Raw genomic sequence first — 15,637 nt, 5'->3', positions numbered from 1 at the left:
GCTAGCCATGAACTTTGTTCATGCCCATGGAAACTTTGTGAATCTTAATTACAGAAACTTTTCAACAAAAATAATTATCCCCTTGTACAATTCCATTGTATTATAAAAATAATGAGCCAAGGCTTGCCTTTAGGATGTTTAGATTGCTTGTTGGTTTGTGTGGTGCAAAACAGAAACTTTGGCTATAGTGCGCGACTTTACATATATTTTTTACTGGAACGTCAAATGGTTCTGAAACATTTTGCACTGTCTTTCTATACAATTTTTTTTATTTTTCCTAATTGTTTCAGAATTTTTGGAGTACCAGAGGTATTGTGAATGTTCAGATTTCTACAGACTGTCCTGTTTAAGACAGATTCTGTTTTTGACGCATTGTTTTGCTCGTTTTGATGAAACTATCGATTTTTATCGATAGTATAAGCTATGGAAAAGTTATATTACAGTAGCTACAATGCAAAAACAAAACATGAATTGGTTTACAATAGTACTTAGAGTAGTGATTTGCTTTATTATACTAACGGATCTTACCGAGTTTTCTGTTGAGTTTTGGGTGGATGAAGTGTTCGAAGATCGAGGAGGTCTTGATGCAAGGAGAAGGAGGAGAGGCAAGAGCTCGATCTTGGGGATGCCTAAGGCAACCCAAGTAAATATTCAAGGAGACTCAAGCGTCTAAGCTTGGGGATGCCCCGGAAGGCATCCCATCTTTCTTCAACAAAGTATCGGTATGTTTTCGGATTCGTTTCGTTCACGTGATATGTGCAAATCTTGGAGCGTCTTTTGCTTTTAGTTTTCACTTTTATTTTATGCTCCATTCTAGTATGAGATAGTCCATGGTTGATTTATAGAATTCTCATTGCACTTCACTTATATATGTTTTGGGTATGGCTTTATATAATGCTTCATGTGCTTCATTTATATCATTTGAAGTTTGGATTGCATGTTTCTCTTCACATAGAAAACTGTTATTTGAAGAATGCTCTTTTGCTTCACTTATATTTATTAGAGCATGGTCTTTTGTAGAAAGAATTAAGCTCTCATGCTTCACTTATATCTATTTAGGGAGTCAAAAGGAATTGGTCAATTGCATGGTTAGTCATAAAATCCTACATAATACTTATGGATCACTGAATATGATATGTTCGATTCCTTGCAATAGTTTTGCGATATACAGATGATAATATGTGGGAGGTACTAGTAAACGGTTGTGGTTAGTAAGAATATTGGTGTTAGGTTTGTGATTCCCGAAGCATGCATGTATAGTTCTCGTTATGCTATAATTTTGGAGCATGATTTATTATTGATTGTCTTCCTTATGAGTAGAGGTCGGGGACGAGCGATGGTATTTTCTATTGGGGATCGTAGCAGAAATTTAAAATTTTCTACGCATCACCAAGATCAATCTATGGAGTCATCTAGCAACGAGAGAGAGGGAGTGCATATTCATACCCTTGAAGATCGCTAAGCGGAAGCGTTACAAGAACGTGGTTGGTGGAGTCGTACACGCAACGATTCAGATCGCGGTTGATTCCGTTCTAAGCGCCGAATAACGGCGCCTCCGCGTTCAACACATGTACAGCCCGGTGACGTCTCCCACGCCTTGATCCAGCAAGGAGAGAGGGAGAGGTTGGGGAAGACTCCGTCCAGCAGCAGCACGACGGCGTGGTGATGGTGGAGGAGCGCGGTACTCCAGTAGGGCTTCGCCAAGCACTACGAGATACGAGGAGGGAGAGAAGTAGGGCTGCGCCTTGGGAGAGAGAGAGACTCACGTGTTGGGCAGCCACAAAACCTCCACTATATATAGGGGGAGGGGAGGGGCTGCGCCCCCACCTAGGGTTCCCTCCCTAGGGGCGGCGGCAGCCCCCAGATCCCATCTGGGTGGCGGCCAAGGGGAGAGAGAGGGGGCGCACCTAGGGTGGGCCTTAGGGCCCATCTGCCCCTAGGGTTTGCCCCCTCTCCTCTTGAGGGCGCCTTGGGCCTTGGTGGGAGGCGCCCCAGCCCACCTAGGAGCTGGTCCCTTCCCACTCTTGGCCCACGCAAGCCTCCGGGGCTCGTGGCACCTCCCGGTGGACCCCCGGAACCCTTCCGGTGGTCCCCGTACATTACCGGTGATACCCGGAACACTTCCGGTGGCCAAATCCACACTTCCTATATATCAATCTTTACCTCCGGACCATTCCGGAACTCCCCGTGACGTCCGGGATCTCATCCGGGACTCCGAAAAACATTCGGTAACCGCGTACATACCTTCCCTATAACCCTAGCGTCATCGAACCTTAAGTGTGTAGACCCTACGGGCTCGGGAATCATGCAGACATGACCGTGACATCTCTCTGGTCAATAACCAACAGCGGGATCTAGATACCCATGTTGGCTCCCACATGTTCCACGATGATCTCATCGGATGAACCACGATGTCAAGGATTCAGTCAATCCCGTATACAATTCCCTTTGTCTACCGGTATAGTACTTGCCCGAGATTCGATCGTCGGTATCCCGATACCTTGTTCAATCTCGTTACCGGCAAGTCTCTTTACTCGTTTTGTAACACATCATCCCGTGATCAACTCCTTGGTCACATTGTGCACATTATGATGATGCCCTACTGAGTGGGCCCAGAGATACCTCTCCATTTACACGGAGTGACAAATCCCAGTCTCGATTCGTGCCAACCCAACAGACACTTTCGGAGATACCCGTAGTGCACCTTTATAGCCACCCAGTTAGGTTGTGACGTTTGGTACACCCAAAGCATTCCTACGGTATCCGGGAGTTGCACAATCTCATGGTCTAAGGAAATGATACTTGACATTAGAAAAGCTTTAGCGGACGAACTATACGATCTTGTGCTAGGCTTAGGATTGGGTCTTGTCCATCACATCATTCTCCTAATGATGTGATCCCGTTATCAATGACATCCAATGTCCATGGTCAGGAAAGCATGACCATCTATTGATCAACGAGCTAGTCAACTAGAGTCTTACTAGGGACATGTTGTGGTCTATGTATTCACACATGTATTACGGTTTCCGGTTAATACAATTATAGCATGAACAATAGACAATTATCATGAACAAGGAAATACAATAATAACCATTTTATTATTGCCTCTAGGGCATATTTCCAACAGTCTCCCACTTCCACTAGAGTCAATAATCTAGTTCACAACACTATGTGATTGTAATGAATCCAACACCCATGGGGTATGTTCATATCTTGCTTGTGAGAGAGGTTTATCAGTCAATGGGTCTGAACCTTTCAGATCCATGTGTGCTTTACAAATATCTATGTCATCTTGTAGATGCAGCTACCACGCGCTACTTGGAGCTATTCCAAATAACTGCCCTACTATACGAATCCGGCTTACTCCTCGGAGTCATCGGGATTAGTGTCAAAGTTTGCATCGACGTAACCCTTTACGACGAACTCTTTTACCACCTCCATAATCGAGAAAATTCCTTAGTCCACTAGTTACTAAGGATAAGTTCGACCGTTGTCATGTGATCCATTCCTGGATCACTCCTGTACCCCTTCACTGACTCATGGCAAGGCACACTTCAGGTGCGGTACACATCATAGCATACTATAGACCCTACGTCTAAAGCATAGGGGACGACCTTCGTCCTTTCTCTCTCTTCTGATGTGGTCAGGTCTTGAGTCTTACTCAATACTCACACCTTGTAACACAGCCAAGAACTCCTTCTTTCCTGATCTATTTTGAACTCCTTCAAAATCTTGTCACGGTATGTAATCATTTGAAAGTACTATTAAGCGGTTTTTGATCTATCCTTATAGATCTTGATGCTCAATGTTCAAGTAGCTTAATCTAGGTTTTCCATCGGAAAACACTTTTCAAATAACCCTGCATGCTTTCCAGAAATTCTACATCATTTTTGACCAACAATATGTTAACAACATATACTCATCAAAAATTCTATAGTGCTCCCACTCACTCCTTTGGAAATACAAGTTTCTCATAAACTTTGTATAAACCAAAAATCTTTGATCATCTCATCAAAGCGTACATTCCAATTCCGAGATGCTTACTCCAGTCCTTAGAAGGATTGCTGGAGCTTTGCATACTTGTTAGAATCTTTCAGGATTGACAAAACCTTCTGGTTGTATCACATACAACCTTTCCTCAAGAAAAACGTCGAAGAAACAATGTTTTGACATCCTATCTGCAAGATTTCATAAATAATGCAGTAACTGCTAACATAATTCCAACAGACTCTTAGCATCGCTACGAGTGAGAAAGTCTCATCGTAGTCAACTCCTTGAACTTGTCGGGAAACATCTTAACGACAAGTCAAGCTTTCTTAATGGTGACACTTACCATCATTGTCTGTCTTCCTTTTAAAATACATCTGCACCCGACAGCCTTACGACCATCAAGTAGTTCTTTCAAAGTCTATACTTTGTTTTATACATGGATCCTCTCTCGGATTTTATGGCCTCGAGCCATTCATCGGAATCCGGGCCCACCATCGCTTCTCCATAGCTCGTAGGTTCATTGTTGTCTAGCAACATGACTTCCAAGACAGGATTACGTACCTCTCTGAAGTAGTACGCATCTTTGTCGACCTATGAGGTTTGGTAGTGACTTAATCCGAAGTTTCATGATCACTATCATAAGCTTCCACTTCAATTGGTGTAGGTGCCACGGGAACAACTTCCTGTGCCCTGCTACACACTAGTTGAAGTGACGGTTCAATAACCTCATCAAGTCTCCACCATCCTCCCACTCAATTCTTTCGAGAGAAACTTTTCCTCGAGAAAGGACCCGTTTCTATAAACAATCACTTTTGCTTCCGGATCTTAAATAGGAGGCATACCCAACTATTTTTGGGTATTCTATGAAGATGCATTTATCCGCTTTGGGTTCGAGCTTATCAGCCTGAAACTTTTTCACATAAGCATCGCAGCCCCAAACTTTTAAGAAACAACAGCTTAGGTTTCTCTAAACCTATAGTTCATACGGTGTCATCTCAACGGAATTGTGTGGTGACGTATTTAAAGTGAATGTGGTTGTCTCTAATGCCTAACCCATAAACGATAGTGGTAATTCGATAAGAGACATCATGGTATGCACCATATCCAATAGGGTGCAGTTATGATGTTCAGACACACCATCACACTATGGTGGTCCAGGCGGTATTAGTTGTGAAACAATTTCCACAATGTCTTAATTGTGTGCCAAACTCGTAACTCAGATATTCATCTCTATGATCATATCATAGATATTTTATCATCTTGTCATGACGATCTTCAACTTCACTCTGAAATTACTTAAACCTTTCAATAATTCAGACTTGTGTTTCATCAAGTAAATATACTCAGCATCTACTCAAATCATCTGTGAAGTAAGAACATAACGATATCCACTGCGTGCCTCAGCACTTATTGGACTGCACACATCAAAATGTATTACTTCCAACAAGTTGCTTTCTTGTTCCATCTTACTGAAAATGAGGCCTTTCAGTCATCTTGCCCATGTGGTATGATTTGCATGTCTCAAGTGATTCAAAATCAAGTGAGTCCAAATGATCCATCTGCATGGAGTTTCTTCATGCATATCAACCAATAGACATGGTTCGCATGTCTCAATCTTTTCAAAAATGAGTGAGTCCAAAGATCCATCAACATGGAGCTTCTTCATGCGTTTTATACCAACATGACTCAAATGGCAGTGCCACAAGTATGTGGTACTATCATTACTATCTTATATCTTTTGGCATGAACATGTGTATCACTACGATCGAGATTCAATAAACCACTCATTTTAGGTGCAAGACCATTGAAGGTATTATTCAAATAAACAGAGTAACCATTATTCTCCTTAAATGAATAACCGTATTGCGATAAACATAATCCAATCATATCTATGCTCAACGCAAACACCAAATAACAATTATTTAGGTTTAACACCAATCTCGATGGTAGAGGGAGCATGTGATGCTTGATCATATCAACCTTGGAAACACTTCCAACACATATTGTCATCTCACCTTCGGCTAGTCTCCGTTTATTCCGTAGCCTTTTATTTCGAGTTACTAACACTTAGCAACTGAACCGGTATTTTAATGCCCTGGTGCTACTAGGAGTACTAGAAATACACATTAATATAACGTATATCCAAAATGCTTCTGTCGACCTTACCAGCCTTCTCATATACCAAGTATCTAGGGTAGTTCTGCTTCAGTGACTGTTCCCCTTATTACAGAAGCACTTAGTCTCGGGTTTGGTTCAACCTTGGGTTTCTTCACTAGAGCAGCAACTGATTTGCCATCTCATGAAGTATCCATTCTTTCCCTTTCCCTTCTTGAAACTAGTGGTTTAACCATCAACAATTGATGCTCCTACTTGAATTCTACTTTCGCGGTGTCAAACATCGCGAGTTGCTCAAGGATCATCATGTCTATCCCTGATATGTTATAGTTCATCACGAAGCTCCATTAGCTTGGTGGCAGTGACTATGGAGAATCATCACTATTTCATCTTGAAGATTAACTCCCACTCGATTCAAGCGATTGTAGTACTCAGACAATCTGAGCACATGCTCAACGATTGAGCTTTTCTCCCTTAGTTTGCAGGCTTAAGAAACTTGTCAGAGGTCTCATACCTCTTGACGTGGGCACTAGTCTAAAATCCCAATTTCAGTCTTTGGAACATCTCATATGTTCTGCGACGTTTCAAAACGTCTTTGGTGCCACAATTCTAAACCATTAGCATTATGCACTGAACTATCACGTAGTCATCAAAACGTGTATGTCAGATGTTTCCCAACATCTACAGACGACGCTCGAGGATCGGCACACTGAGCGGTGCATTAAGGACATAATCCTTCTGTGTAGCAATGAGGACAATCCTCAGTTTACGGACCCAGTCCGCATAGTTGCTACTGTCAACTCTCAACTAAATTTTCTCTAGGAACATATCTAAAATAGTAGAACTATAGCGCAAGCTACAACATAATTTGCAAAGATCTTTTGACTATGTTCATGATAATTAAGTTCATCTAATCAAATTATTCAATGAACTCCAACTTAGATAGACATCCCTCTAGTCATCTAAGTGATACATGATCCGAGTCAACTAAGCCGTGTCCGGTCATCACGTGAGACGGACTAATCATCATCGGTGAACATATTCATGTTGATCGTATCCACTATACGACTCATGTTCGACCTTTCGGTCTTCCGTGTTCCGAGGCCATGTCTGTACATGCTAGGCTCGTCAAGTTAACCTAAGTGTATTGCGTGTGTAAATCTGGCTTACACCCGTTGTATGCGAATGTTAGAACCTATCACAACCGATCATCACGTGGTGCTTCGGAACAACGGACCTTAGCAACGGTGCACAGTTAGGGGGAACACTTTCTTGAAATTTTTAGTGAGGGATCATCTTATTTATGCTACCGTCGTTCTAAGCAAATAAGATGTAAACATGACAAACATCACATGCAAATCATAAAGTGACATGATATGGCCAATATCATATTGTGCCTTTGATCTCCATCTTCGAGGCACGGTATGAACACCATCGTCACCGACATGACACCATGATCTCCATCATCGTGTCTTCATGAAGTTGCCTCGCCAACTATTACTTCTACTACTATGGCTAACGGTTAGCAATAAAGTAAAGTAATTACATGGCGTTTCATTGACATGCAGGTCATAAATAAATTAAGACAACTCCTATGGCTCCTGCCGGTTGTCATACTCATCGACATGCAAGTCGTGATTCCTATTACAAGAACATGATCAATCTCATACATCACATATATCATTCATCACATCCTTTTGGCCATATCACATCACATAGCAAACCCTGCAAAAACAAGTTAGACGTCCTCTAATTGTTGTTGCATGTTTTACGTGGCTGCTATGGGTTTCTAGCAAGAATGTTTCTTACCTACGCCAAAACCACAACGTGATATGCCAATTTCTATTTACCCTTCATAAGGACCCTTTTCATCGAATCCGATCCGACTGAAGTGGGAGAGACAGACACCCGCCAGCCACCTTATGCATCAAGTGCATGTCAGTTGGTGGAACCAGTCTCACGTAAGTGTACGTGTAAGGTCGGTCCGAGCCGCTTCATCCCACGATGCCGCCGAATCAATATAAGACTAGTAACGGCAAGTAAATTGACAAAATCGATGCCCACAACAACTTGTGTTCTACTCGTGCATAGAAACTACGCATAGACCTAGCTCATGATGCCACTGTTGGGGATCGTAGCAGAAATTTAAAATTTTCTATGCATCACCAAGATCAATCTATGGAGTCATCTAGCAACGAGAGAGAGAGGGAGTGCATCTTAATACCCTTGAAGATCGCTAAGCTTAAGAGTTATAAGAACGCGGTTGGTGGAGTCGTACACGCAGCGATTTAGATCGCGGTCGATTCCGATCTAAGCGCCGAACAACGGCGCCTCCGCGTTCAACACACGTACAACCCGGTGACATCTCCCACGCCTTGATCCAACAAGGAGAGAGGGAGAGGTTGGGGAAGACTCCGTTCAGCAGAAGCACGACGGCGTGGTGATGGTGGAGGAGCGCGGTACTCCAGCAGGGCTTCGCCAAGCACTACGAGATACGAGGAGGGAGAGAAGTAGGGATGCGCCTTGGGAGAGAGAGAGACTTGCGTGTTGGGCAGCCAAAAAACCTCCACTATATATAGGGGGAGGGGAGGGGCTGCGCCCCCACCTAGGGTTCCCTCCCTAGGGGCGGGGCAGCCCCCAGATCGCATCTGGGTGGCGGCCAAGGGGAGAGAGAGGGGGGCGCACCTAGGGTGGGCCTTAGGGCCCATCTGCCCCTAGGGTTTGCCCCCTCTCCTCTTGAGGGCGCCTTGGGCCTTGGTGGGAGGCGCCCTAGCCCACCTAGGGGCTGGTCCCTTCCCACTCTTGGCCCACGCAAGCCTCCGGGGCTCGTGGCACCACCCGGTGGACCCCCGGAACCCTTCCGGTGGTCCTGGTACATTACCGGTGATGCCCGGAACACTTCCGGTGGCCAAATCCACACTTACTATATATCAATCTTTACCTCCGGACCATTCGGGAACTCCTCATGACGTCCGGGATCTCATCCGGGACTCCGAACAACATTCGGTAACCGCGTACATACCTTCCCTATAACCCTAGCGTCATCGAACCTTAAGTATGTAGACCCTATGGGCTCGGGAATCATGCAGACATGACCGAGACATCTCTCTGGTCAATAACCAACAGCGGGATATGGATACCCATGTTGGCTCCCACATGTTCCACGATGATCTCATCGGATGAACCACGATGTCAAGGATTCAGTCAATCCCGTATACAATTCCCTTTGTCTACAGGTATAGTACTTGCCCGAGATTCGATCATCGGTATCCCGATACCTTGTTCAATCTCGTTACCGGCAAGTCTCTTTAATCGTTCCATAACACATCATCTCGTGATCAACTCCTTGGTCACATTGTGCACATTATGATGATGTCCTACCGAGTGGGCCCAGAGATACCTCTCCATCTACATGGAGTGACAAATCCCAGTCTCGATTCGTGCCAACCCAACAGACACTTTCGAAGATACCCATAGTGCGCCTTTATAGCCACCCAGTTAGGTTGTGACGTTTGGTACACCCAAAGCATTCCTATGGTATCCGGGAGTTGCACAATCTCATGGTCTAAGGAAATGATACTTGACATTAGAAAAGCTTTAGCAGACAAACTATACGATCTTGTGCTAGGCTTAGGATTGGGTCTTGTCCATCACATCACTCTCCAAATGATGTGATCCCGTTATCAATGACATCCAATGTCCATGGTAAGGAAACCATGACCATCTATTGATCAACGAGCTAGTCAACTAGAGGCTTACTAGGGACATGTTGTGGTCTATGTATTCACACATGTATTACAGTTTTCGGTTAATACAATTATAGCATGAACAATAGACAATTATCATGAACAAGGAAATACAATAATAACTATTTTATTATTGCCTCTAGGGCATATTTCCAACATTTTCCTACCAATCTATCCCCTAGGGGCATGCGTAGTAATACTTTGCTTCGAGGGCTAATAAACTTTTGCAATAAGTGTATGAGTTCTTTACGACTAATGTGAGTCTATGGATTATACGCACTCTTACCTTTCCGCAGTTTGCTAGCCTCTACGATACCATGCATTGCCCTTTCTCACATCGAGACATGGTGCAAACTTCGCAGGTGCATCCAAACCCCGTGATATGATACGCTCCATCACACATAAGCCTTATTATATCTTCCTCAAAACAGCCACCATACCTACCTATTATCGCTTTTCCATGGCCATTCCGAGATATATTGCCATGCAACTTCCATTGCTTCCGTTTGATGACTTTAGCATTCATTGTCATATTGCTTTGCATGATCATATAGCTGACATAGTAGTTGTGGCTCAGCCACCGTTCATCATTTTTCGTACATGTTACGCTAGATCATTGCACATCCTGGTACATGCCAGAGGCATTCATATAGAGTCATACTTTGTCATAGGTATCGAGTTGTAATTTTTATTTATTTTGAGTTATAAGTAAAGAGAAGTGTGATAATCATCATTATTCATTTTTAGAGCAGTGCCCCAGTGAGGGAAGGATGATGGAGACTATGATTCCCCCACAAGTCAGGATGAGACTTCGGACAATGAGAGAGAAAAAAATAAAAAAGAAAGAAAAAAAGAAAAATAAAAAATAAATGAACAAAGAGAGAAGGGGCATTGTTAGTATCCTTTACCACACTTGTGCTTCAAAGTAGCACCATGTTTTTCATATGGAGAGTCTCCTATGTTGTCACTTTCATATACTAGTGGGAATTTATCATTTTAGGATTAGATTCACACCCACTTAGTTTTCATATTGAGCTTTCGTACACTTATAGCTCTTAGTGCATTCGTTGCGTGGCAATCCCTACTCCTCACGTTGATATTGATTGATGGGCATCTCCATAGCCCGTTGGTTAGCCGCATCGATGTGAGACTTTCTTACTTTCTGTGTTCTTTATATTTACCCCTATCATCATACTCTATTCCACCTGTCGTGCTATATCCATGCCTTGCGCTCATGTATTGTGTGAGAGTTGAAAACGCTGAGGCGCATTAAAAAGTATGAACCAATTGCTCAGCTTGTCATCGGGGTTGTGCATGATAAATACTTTGTGTCAAGAAGACAGAGCATGACAAGACTATATGATTTTATAGGGATAACTTTCTTTAGCGTTGATATTTTGAAAGACATGATTGTTTATTGGGATGCCTGAGTATTGATGTCTTTATGTCAAATTATAGACTATTGCTTTGAATCACTTATGTCTTAATATTCATGCCATGATTAGATATATGATCAAGTTTATGCTAGGTAGCATTCCACATCAAAAATTATCTTTTTTATCATTTACCTGCTCGAGGACGAGCAGGAATTAAGCTTGGGGATGCTGATACATCTCCGTCGCATCTATAATTTTTTATTGTTTCATGCCAATATTATACAACTTTCACATACTTTTGGGAACTTTTTATATGATTTATTGGACTACCTATTGATCTAGTGCCCAGTGACAGTTCCTGTTTTCTGCATGTTTTTGTATCGCAGAGTATCCAAATCAAACGAAGTCCAAATGCAATAAAATTTCACAGAGAATTATCTTGGAATATATGTGATTTTTGAGAGTTGGAATCACCGCAAACGGAGGCCCACACAGGGCACAAGACACCAGGGAGCGCTAGAGGCCCCTGCCGCGCGATGGTGGGTTGTGCCCACCTCATGTGTCAGTTGGACCTCTACTTCGGGCGCAAGGAAGCTTATATCCAGAAAAAATCAGGTTAAAATCTCAGCACAATCGGAGTTACGGACCTCCGGGAATATAAGAAACGGTTTTCGGCCAGATCTGGGGAGCGCGAAACAGAAGAGAACGAGAGGGGGTCCAATCTCAGAGGGGCTCCCGCCGCTCCACCGCCATGGAGACCAAGGACCAGAAGGGGAACCCTCCTCCCATCTAGGGGGTCAAGGAAGAAGAAGAAGGAGGGGGGCTCTCTCCCCCTCGCTTCCGGTGGCACCGGAGTGCCACCGAGGCAACAGTCGGGACGGCGATCTACATCAACAATCTTGCTACTGTCAACACCAACTTTCTCCCCCTCTATGCAGCAGTGTAACACCTCTTCTCCCCTTGTAATCTCTACTTAAACATTGTGCTTAACTCCATATATTATTTCCCAATGATCTATGCTTATCCTATGATGTTTGAGTAGATCCATTTTGTCCTGTGGGTTAATCGTGATCTTGGTTGGTGTGATTGTATATTTTATTTATGGTGTTGTCCTACGGTGCCCTCCGTTCTCACGCAAACGTGAGGGGCCCCCACTGTAGGGTGTTGCAATATGTTCATGGTTTACTTATTGTCAGTGTTGTGGGATGACAGCGGCCCAAACGCGGATAGGTGGGCTGTGGCGTATGGGAGTAAAGAGGACATGGTATTTAATGTTATGGTTGGGTTTCAGAACCTTAATGATCTTTAGTAGTTGTGGATGCTTGCTAGAGTTCCAACCATAAGTGCATATGATCCAAGTATAGAAAGTATGTTAGCTCATGCCTCTCCCTCATATAAAATTACAAGAATGATTACTAGTACTTGTCATCGATTGCCTAGGGACAAATGAATTTCTTATTGACAAAAGCTTTCCACTTTTATTACCTTGCAATTTATCCGTAGTTTTATTCTCGCAAAGTACTCATAGTTTTATCCTTGCAAAATAGTTTCATACTTGTTTCCGGTAAAGCAAACGTCAAGTGTATGTAGAGTTGTATCGGTGGTCGATAGAACTTGAGGGAATATTTGTTCTACCTTTAGCTCCTCGTTGGGTTCGACACTCTTATTTATTGAAAAAGGCTACAAACGATCCCCTATACTTGTGGGTTATCAAGCTGCGACCCCGTCCTCGCCTAAGTTACAAAACTACTCCGAGTGGTGAGCAATCCTCCCACTCCGGGGCTTAGCTGCGACCCCGTACTCGCCTAAGTTACAAAACTACTCCGAGTGGAGTGCAATCCTCCCAGTCGGAGGCTTAGCTGCACCCCATACTCACCTACATTAAAAACTACTTTGAATGGAGTGCTCTCCTCCCACTCAGCATTCGGTTGCACTCGGAACTGTGTCACAAGTACAATGCCGGTTGCGCTTGGAGCTGCGCCATAGGTACAACGTCCGGTTGTACTCGGAGCTGCGCCTCAAATACAACGTCTGGTTGCAACCGGAGCTGCGCCACAAGTACAACGTTCGGTTGCACTCGGCGCTACGCCACAAGTACAACCTCCAGTTGCATTCAGAGCTGCACCACAAGTACAATGTCTAGTTGCACTCGGGACTGCGCCACAAGTACAATGTCAACTCCGAGTGAAGAGCGACCCATTCGCTCGGAGTTTCAGTTGTTATTCCCGATTCGCTAGAAGTCCAAAAACTCAAGGGTGATGAAGACAAAGCAACCATATTCAAAGAAAAACCAGGTTTGGATAAATCCAGCAAGGTTCGGAATTGCGAACAGAAGTACTCGGGCATCAGGCCCGAAAGAGTTTAACGGTTACAAAATCACACGGCATTCCAAGGCAAATAAAAGTGAGGCATCAAGTTTGTTCACTCCACGGTAGGAGGGCTAGCTGGCTCGACGAACTCGTCCAAGTCGATTCCATCAGCGTTGCGAGTAGCAGCCTCTATGAAGGTCTCCATAAAGGACTGGAATTGAAGCTTCTTGGTATTGGCGACCTTGATAGCCGCCAGCTTCTCTTCTCTAGCCTCTTCGCAATGAACGCGGACGAGAGACAGAGCCACGTCAGCGCCACACCGTGCAGAGGACTTCTTCCACGCCTGCACTCGACCAGGGAATTCATTGAGTTGAGTCATCAGAGACTCGAGGTCCTTTTGGAATGTCACTTTTGGCCAGAGTTCTGTGTCGATCCGTGAAATCGCCGCCTTCAGTCGTGCAAGATACTCCACAACGCTGGCGAGGCGAGATTCCAGTCGCAACACGTTCATCATAGCTTCGTCTTTGACGGGGGAGTTAATGGGGCCAGACTCGTCTCCATCCGCCCAGTCTCTTCCTCAAAATTTTGACAGAATTCTGCACACACATGAAAATAATGAGTCGACGGTCACATGATGAGTCGGTAGTTGCAAATCAGTCGGACAAGGGAAAGTACCTTCAAGCATAAGGAACATCTTCTTGGCGAGTCCTCCCAAATAAGCCTCCAGGTCGTTTCTCTTCTGATTGAGATCTCCTACCTTGTCAGTCAGGGCCACCTTGTCCTTCTTCAGGTGCACGACTTCTTTGTTGGCTTCATTAATGGCAGTCTTCAGCTTGGCGTTTTCCTCTTCCAACTTGCCGACTGAAGCCAGCTTCTTGTCAGCAAGTTCAACGCTCTCTCGCGCCGTCTTCTGCGTTGCTGTAAAGTCGAGGTCCTTCTGCTCCAAAGTCTGCTTCATTTTGTCTAAAGAAATAACATTCATCAGACGAGCTTGGAGTTGTCTGTTTTCACTACGCACATCTGTTCGAGTAGAGTAACTCGGTTCAAAAATGAAAGGAAAAGATGATGAGGCAAATAGTCGACAAGTTATTACCTCCCATGGTAGCTGCTTCATCCTTAGCCTTCTGCAAGTTCTCCTTGGCCAGCTCCAGGCCGAGATTGAGATGGATCTATTTCTTCTCCAATTCAGCAAACTGAACCCCAAGATCACAAGATTTCTACAATCAACAAGTAAGATAAGTCAGTCAACAGGAACAAAGATCAATTGCTTCTGAGTGATAAGATACAAGTTCAGGTCATTTAGGCAAAAAGAGTTCTAAGACTACTACTGAATCAAACATTCAACACTAGTCTCAAGGTCTACACCCAATGGGTGCACTTGGCGTGCCCCCACTGGTTCGACTATCCACTCGACATGGTCCGTCTAGTCGGAGTACAAAAAAAGAGGGAGACAACAATTATTCTCAGACCACCGCCGACTGCCCGTAGTCGACCGTGGTCTCAGGGACTACACCCAGTGGGTGCACTTGTCATGCCCCCGCAAGTCTGGATACCACTCGGTACGAGCTGTCTGGACCGAGTGGAAGATTACAAAGGGACATTCGACAAAGACCCCCGCCGAATCAAACATTCGACGACGGTCTCGGGGACTACACCCAGTGGGTGCACTCTGCGTGCCCCCACTGATCCAAGGATACACTAGACACGATCTAGTCGACTCAAGTGGAAGAACTATTCCGCAAAGGTTAAAGCACCTGGTGGGTGAACAGATGCAAGGTGCAGACTCATGATAGATGCACATTAAAAAGTTTGAAAAACGTTCATCCACGAACATCTTACGAATAATAAAGGAGCAGTTTTCAAGTACCATATCCTAACAGAGCAAAGATCAGTCAGAAGTCAACTCACCTGACATTGGTTTGATGAGCAGAGCTAGCATCATAGGCAGCTTTGCTGGCTTCGAGCACCACCTTCATTTGCTCCATCATAAGTCCTGCTTGGCGTATAGCTTCCTTAGCAGCGCCTCACTGGGTCCTCCGGGACATGATGGTTAACAAAGAGTGGAGATGGTGGAACAATCGAAGCAGCCAGAGGATCCAAG

Source organism: Triticum dicoccoides, chromosome 5A (genome assembly GCF_002162155.2).
Source record: "Triticum dicoccoides isolate Atlit2015 ecotype Zavitan chromosome 5A, WEW_v2.0, whole genome shotgun sequence".
NCBI lineage: Eukaryota > Viridiplantae > Streptophyta > Magnoliopsida > Poales > Poaceae > Triticum > Triticum dicoccoides.
The sequence above is the reverse complement of the archived record's forward strand: the minus strand, read 5'-3'. Positions refer to the sequence as shown.